This window comes from Solea senegalensis, unplaced genomic scaffold, assembly GCF_019176455.1.
Source record: "Solea senegalensis isolate Sse05_10M unplaced genomic scaffold, IFAPA_SoseM_1 scf7180000014982, whole genome shotgun sequence".
Taxonomy (NCBI): Eukaryota; Metazoa; Chordata; class Actinopteri; order Pleuronectiformes; family Soleidae; genus Solea; species Solea senegalensis.
Genome location: NW_025321185.1, coordinates 17,839 through 25,512, shown reverse-complemented (window position 1 = coordinate 25,512; position 7,674 = coordinate 17,839). Strand labels below are relative to the sequence as shown.

The window sequence follows — 7,674 nt, the reverse complement described above, 5'->3', positions numbered from 1 at the left end:
GGTGGTTTAAAGTCTGAGGTTGCAGCTGTTGCAGTGGTGTGTGAGGTTTTTAATGCGTTTGCTCTGGCAGGAAAAAAACAAAAAAACAATGACGGGGAAAAGCAAAGCGTATAATTCTGTATGTTTGTTGGTTTTATGTTATTTACAGTGTATTTGACAGAATATATATTTTCAAAAGGAGCCATGTTACAGGTGTATTTTCAGAAAGACTTTAAATGTGAAAAACATGCAGTATATGGATTATTATGTGACCCTGCTCTGGAGTGTTGCTGAATGTGTCTTGAGGTAAAGGGTGTGTTTTATATTAATGGAATATCTTTGCATCATGTATGCATGAATTTATTTTACCTGTTATTTGTGGCTTGTAGTTTTTTGGACTTTGAAAATTGAAGTTTGACCCCAACACCATTTAGCAACAGCTCTTGTATTGAAGTCACGTTTATTTTGTTACTAAAAGAACAGAGGAGTCCACCACGCTACGCACCAGCTTGCACTTTTATTGGAAAATGTGACGTAGCAATATTGCTTCGATCCCACTGCTGTGCTGTGATTTCAGTCACACGCAGGCAGGAAGTTTTTTTCTTTTTTCATGTTGTTTACACGTTTGTTTGCGTCCTCACAAGCACATGAATATGGACTTAAGAATAAACTTAAATACAATTGAAACTGATGCTTCTGCAGTCAAGCTGCGGCTTCTAGTAACTGGAAAATCAACATACAATGCGCAATATTACCGGCACAATATCGGTATCGGCCGTTAATGGCTTTCAAATGTATTATCATGTATCAGCAAACACGCAGAGATCCCCCGATATGTAGGCTGAATAACCTCCTTAACCTTTATGTCCACTATTATGTTTTGCACAATGAAGAAAATGCTGCGACACAAGTATGCGTGTCATAAAAACTGTCACAGCTGTGACGATACACGCAGGAATATGTTGAGAAAGTATAGCCCCAAAGGAAAGGGCTGTCTGATTACTATCAAATATTCAAAATAAAGTGCAGTTAGAACATCACATACTTTTTTTTTTTGCCCCACCAGACACTTATGTAACACCCCGATTATGCATTAGTGCCTCATTTCCTCCCACTTCAAAATAAATCCTAACTATCCCTTTAAGGCAGAGGCTAAATAAAGTCTGTTTAATGTCCATTTCCTGTCACTCAGTCAGTGACTCAGTCATGGTCGTTATGGGATGTTGTGTTGTTGTACTGAGGTCAAACCAAAAGCAGTAAACATTGACTTATCCAAGCTTTTATTTTTGAGGTTATATTATTCTAGAGATTTTATGTTCATATCTTGAACTGCGGATTTTATGTTCACTCTTTAACGAATGACATTCCTGAGAGTGTGAGTCCCTCGTCTTACTCTTGCGTGTCTTCCGTTCGCTTGAAGGATCGAATCTGCACATCAGCCTGTCTCGCCTGCCGTGAGCTCACAGGTAACTGTTTGTGAACGGTGTGCGTGTAAAAACCCTCCACTAACAGCAACAATATGTTTAGATGATGTCATCCAGTACTCAGTCAAAGCTTGGTGGCGGGAAAGACTTGTTTGGACGATTAAACGTGACAAAGCAAACACGCGTTGTGTTTTTATTTATCATGACTTTATTTGAACTTGTTGAAATCAGCTGGTGAGGTCAGTGATGAGTGGTTTAGAAACTGTAGTTACTTGGAGGACGTTTCCTTTGTCATAGCGCCCTCACCAGGTCTAATATTTATAATATAATAATATTTACTACTACTACTATTAGTAATAGTAATCCCATTAACCTCACATACACACAGGATTAACAACAGCAGGGTGTATTAACATTAAATATATGATATGATAAATATTTGTTGGTATTTATTAATATATGGTATTTTCTGTAATTCATTTTCAGTCATTTCTCAATTGTTTTCATTGTCACTGTATTTTTCTACATTGCCATTGATTATCCTGATTCTGATTCATTATTACAGTTGTTTCCAAATACTTTATTAAATACTCAGATATTCTTACTGCTTGTTATAGTGTTTACAAACGCATAACATTCAGTGTTTTATCCAAATAAAAGGCACAAGTGTAAATCTTGAAAATAATTTCCTCTGAATCCACACTTAAAGACTTATATTTGATGTAATTTGTGTAATCAATGCAGCACAGCTACAAATGTCCTCATTTCCTGTAGTGTTTAAGTTTTTTTTGTTACTCACAAAGCTGTGTCGTAGACGAGTCAAAGGCTATCACTCAAGATGCGCATGACCGTCCTGTCTCCAGGGTCATCCTCCACGCGTGGGTCCTCAGACGGCTGCAGAGACCGATCCTTGATCCACATAGGCACACATGGGGTTTGCGTAGCTTTGTAGGACGCAGCACTGACTTCCATTCAGTCTTACACAAAGCATTCTCCATGTGGACCTAAAGAGGTAAGAAATACAAGTACACACACACACACACATAAAAATGTAATTTCTAAACAGTGGCTAGCAAGAGGGTTGCTGGTTCTCACAGAGGGTAATTGAACACTCTAAAATTGCCCATAGGTGTGAGCAGTGGCAATTTTGGTCTGGAAATTCTGGTGAAAATCTTTTAATGCAATCCAGAAATACCACGTGTTACTCTCATACCTTCACAACAAAAACACAGTTGCAAGTAAGAGAGGGGACCACTGCACCTTAGACACAAAGTTACAGCTGAATAATGCCTGATGACACAGCTACACATGAAGTGTCTACAGAGGAAATTGAGTTTATCAAAAGAAAACTGCAGAAATTTCATTGGCGACAAATTAGAATTTATTATTAACTTGTGCTCAATGGCATTTTTGACACAGGAAAACTTAAATAAAAGCTTAGAATCCTCCCCTGCACAGCAGCGCCCTCTGGTGGGGCCGTGCCTAATGCAAAGACACCAAAGTGAATGATTGTTCATCTCTATGTAGCCCTGCGATGGACTGGCAACCTGTCCAGGGTGTGACCCCGCCTTTCGCCCTATGTCTGCAGCCCAGTGACCCTCATGTAGAGGATAAAGCATGAGATGATGGATGAATGAATGAATGAATGAATGAATGAATTTTCTTTTAAAACTCCCTGTTTTTCTTACTGTTTGTCCGCTGTCGTGCTGATAAACACCTGCATTCATGTATGTTTTTAGTCATCAGAAAGAACCCTTTACGATCAAGTTCAGGAAGTCACCTGAAGATGGCGCCACTTCTCAGCTTATCACCAGTGTGGCAGTGGCTGCCTGATGTGAAACAGCTTTGCAGGGGAAACAAGTAAACGGTTCACGTCGCCCTCTGAACCCATGGGAAGAGTTTCTGAATGAGGCTGTTTGACACATCACCCGTGAATCACCAGTCGACTGGGTCGTGCTGAGGGTCAGTCGATAGTGAGGCCCTGTCGACGTGTCCGAGCTGATTTAAATATGTGCACATGTTTGTGTCATTGTTGTCGTCCTGTACTTTGTAACTGGCTTCGCTGTGCGGGAGACTTAGAGGCAAAGACAAAGGCCGTGTGTCACGTTAATGGAGCCCTGAGGTTCTGAATAGCATGTAAGCTCAGATCCCAGCGGTGGGTCCACTGTGCAGCAGAGCTGCTGTTGAACACATTAAAGTCTAGTTCAACGGAAAACACTGAGGCCATCTGTTAGGCAACAGGGAGACAACACGACTCTCGGGCTCCAGCTTCTCCAATGCTGAAAAAGAGTCACATAAACAGCACAATTATCACCCCAGCAAGTGTCTCTCACATCTTTGTTGCTTAGGAACTCACTGTGACTTGTCTTGAAAGGGTAAGTCTAGTTTATTGGTTTTTAGACTGGACTAATAAAATATTTGTCCAGTGTAGATGTTCTTCTTCTTTCAGTTTCTCCCTTTGCGGCGGATCATTTGCCTCCATCTTGACCTATCCACTAGCATTTCTCAAACTGTGGGGGGACGCAAGATCACTCCTGGGTGATGTGTGATTTTTTTTTCAGGTCACAACATGTAGCAGGCGTCGGAGCAACTCATTTTAGGGATGTAGAAGACACAAATCCACTGCCATGGTGATCACACTCTTTCGTCTAGTTCACTGGACAAAGAATGTGCGTTTGGGGAACGGACAATCTTACTGTCAGCCAATGTGAATGATGATTCACAGAGATGAGCAAATATAATGATGTGTATCTCAGTCTTGGACTCACGTGCATGTGGTAGGAGATGAAGAAAGACTTCTCTGTGTGTTGTGTCTCAAAACTCTGGTGGCAGGGGACGGCATGAGACCTAATAAATTGAAGAGACACTTAAAGACATACACTCCAGTCACGTCAGTAAGAGGAAACTTTGTGAATACTGTGATAACAGCATGTGTAAACAACAAAGCACAACTGGCATCCTCTAGATGTTTGTTTTAATAAAAATTATTTGTGACCCACAGTTACAATTTTGTTTGGGTTGGAGGCGCCCTGGAAATGTATCCTCCGTCACAACATCTCTGTGGTCTTCTGCTTTTCCTCCTTCTCTGCAGCTCAATCTACATGTAGATGTTATATTTCCATATGATTCAAGTTCCATGGAGACAGTCAGCATGTTCTCTGTGCTCGGTTAAGTTGAGCTGAGTTGAGTTTTAGGTCAACTATGCCATTGAATTGGAATATTGTCCTTTTAGTGTCAGCCTCCCCAACACTATGTGACAACACTCTTTAATAATAGACATTTTCTGAGGGCCCATTAGCTGTGTCTCAAGCCAAGGGCTGGATTCTATGGAGTATGCATTTGTCAACCTACTCACCCTTCAGAGGATTCAGCCATTGGACTGAGAAACAACTAGCAAGTCACGGACCAAAAGAACTTTAGCCCGCAGCTAGTTGTTAGCATGTCAAGTGCCATTCTGTGTCTTTCTACCATCCATTAACCCCTCATCAGTCCAGTATGTATGGACCTTGTCAGTTCATTTGTATTTACAGGTGTAATTTCCTGCAAAGCGTTTCCTCTTCATCAGCTGGGAACCAACCTTCCTTGACGTTTCATCCTTTTAATTCCAGTACATCTCAGGATGGTGGGATAACAGTTTCCCTGCTCCTCCATGCAGCTGGATTTTGATGCTCAGGTTCCACTATGTTGCTGTTTGGGTCCCCCAGCTCAGAATCTCCCCTTCTCCTCTTCTTCTGAGAGATCTTTGATGGCTTTCCAGTCTTTGGCTCCAGTCTGTGTACCCGATCATACAAGTGAGCCACTGGACATCCTGCAAGATTTCTCGTCTACTTCTATTATTCTGGGTTTAAAACCTGGGGACAGGAACAGTTGGACATGTGCAGTGTAGCAACTCATCACCAACCACACTGTCTGGGTGCCGATAATGCGCCCGGGTGCAGTCTGACTTTGAAAGTGATTCCAGTTTTAGTCGGATTAACACAGTAATTCCATATCTTCCTGATGTCATGTAAACAGACTTGGTGTTTACTAGTTGAACCAACTAATCTAAACCAGGCAGGACTCCTGTCGACAGCTTGAATTGGCTCTGGCATACACTGAAAAACAAAATTGCCCCAGCCAATCAAACTATGAGAAGAGATATGGAAAAGACATAGCAAGCCTCCGGCTCCAGTTCTTATCAGTCCATCTGTCTGTGTGATGACAATAAACAAACAATGAATATGCACCACCTGCCTGTGTATAGTCTTTCTACTGCCATCTGCTGGTAAGGAAAGTAGTCTCCTCTCACCAAGGTGCTGGTAGCTTGTCGGCTGTAGACGATGAGGGGTGTGTGTGTGTGTGTTTTTTTCCCCTAACACATGCCAACTGAGGCAACATGGCAGTTGGTTGACGTTCTTTGCCATCTGTCAACAGTTGGAGCAGTGCATCCTGGGCTTAACACTTCAGCTAGTTCCTGTTTAACACCTCTACACTGACCCTGTGTCAGAGCAGGACAGAGTGAAAACTGAGAGTCTGGACTGGGCTCAAAGTTACACACTGTCAATTCATGCTGATCTTAAATGGCTGGTTAGTTCACCATATTTATAAATTAAACATTCTCGATTGGATTCTTTGAAATTTGGAGCACTTATTCTTCCTACAACACTGCAGATCCCTTGACTAGATATTAAAACTGCAGTAGACGGTGATTTTCCTCTGCAGGTTGTTACGATTGTGAGCTCCTCCCATCAAATAAGCACAGATACCGTCACAGATGGCCCAATGCAATCTCTTCATGTCTGAAACTCTGAATATCAACATGTATTGCATATTGTCCCAAGCAGTTGTTGCTGATGCTGGAATAAGAGCCAAAAGGGACAAGGAAGAAGTGCAACCGTGGAATCCTGGTGAGAAATTGGAACGCTAGACTGACGCAGAGCCTCATTTAAGTTAGGTTTCCACCCGAATGGAAGGGTTTGGTTCGGTACAGCACGGCACGTATTTCTTTGCATTTCCATCATGAATAACAACCCCCCCCCCACGGTTCAATTGTTCCAGAGTAAAATGGTATGGAACGGTTTAGCTCTACCCATGACAGTCGGCTGATTGGGCCACAGAAAAATGTCAGTCCCTTGCAGTCAGTGTAAATATCCCAGGGAAGTCGAGGCAATCGCCCGCAGTCTGCTCTCAGACGAAGCTTGAACAGCCACAAACTGGGCAGGAAAATGATGGAAAGCGTAATGAAAACACAGCACTAACAACCATACCACTAGTGTCCCGTAAGAGAATTAGCAAAGGCTGGCTCTAACAACATAGAGCATCTTTAAAACTTGTTTCAATTGTACTTTTGAATCTTTAAAATCCCACCTCAAGCCTTTTTCTGAATACACTTGTCTTCTCTCTGTGTCACTATAAAACAACAGTGCATTTTTATACCAAGTAATATGCATCAAATCATTCATTTAATTGCCCCTTTTTACTATGTAATGGTATTTTCTGTAAGTGTTTACAATGGGGCTCTTTAATACTATAACTCTTTGTATGGAGATTTTACCAGCACCGGAAAAACTGTATATACTGAATACTTTTAATATCTAAACTAGCAGCAGCCTCCTTCATAAAGGACACTGACTTGTTGTTTTGTGTTGTATTTAACATTTCTGTTCCTTCTTTTAAAGACAACATGTTTTGACAGTTTCCATGTGTCTCAGCTGGGGAAATGAAAATCTTGGATAGGGCAGAAAAGGCTAAAATCTCTTGATCTCGTGATGCTGTGTGACTCATCTGTCTTCTTACAGAAATCTAAAAAGATACAAGAATTAAGAGCTGAATGTTTCTGCTTATTCATTCAGGCCCCAGTAAAGGTATTATCTGCCAAGTTCTGTTGTCATAAACTCCCCAAGCTCCATTCATGCAGTTATTACCAAAAAAAGATGAGCATTAAAAAGGTATAACAATAAATGAACACCATATTTTCTCCCACTGGCTCGTGTCATTTACTGTCTGCCTGTGTTTCCAGGAACAGGTCACGATGTCCTGAGGCTCACATGTATGATTCATGGGATTTTGTGCAGATGGAGAAGCTGCAGGTGATCAGTCATCAATCTGATAACAGGACTTTTGTTGCACATAAGCTGTGCGTGTAATTGTTTTACTGCAGTTTGTATTGAGGGAAATATTTCTATACCTTTTTTTTTTTTACAGCAACAGCGAGAGAAGTGTGCGCATGACTCCTCCACCTTGTCCTGTCCCCTGTTCTCTGTGACAACATCTGTCCTCGTGTCCTCGTTCA

General features: G+C 41.6%; 1 long non-coding RNA gene across 1 annotated transcript; it reads left to right on the top strand.

The window, feature by feature from the left end:
• The first annotated feature begins 2,241 nt into the window (after positions 1–2,241).
• Positions 2,242–5,626, top strand: LOC122761754. Its single transcript, XR_006358623.1, has 2 exons — positions 2,242–2,415; positions 3,965–5,626. It is a non-coding gene; the product is annotated as an uncharacterized LOC122761754 (long non-coding RNA).
• The last annotated feature ends 2,048 nt before the right edge of the window (positions 5,627–7,674 follow it).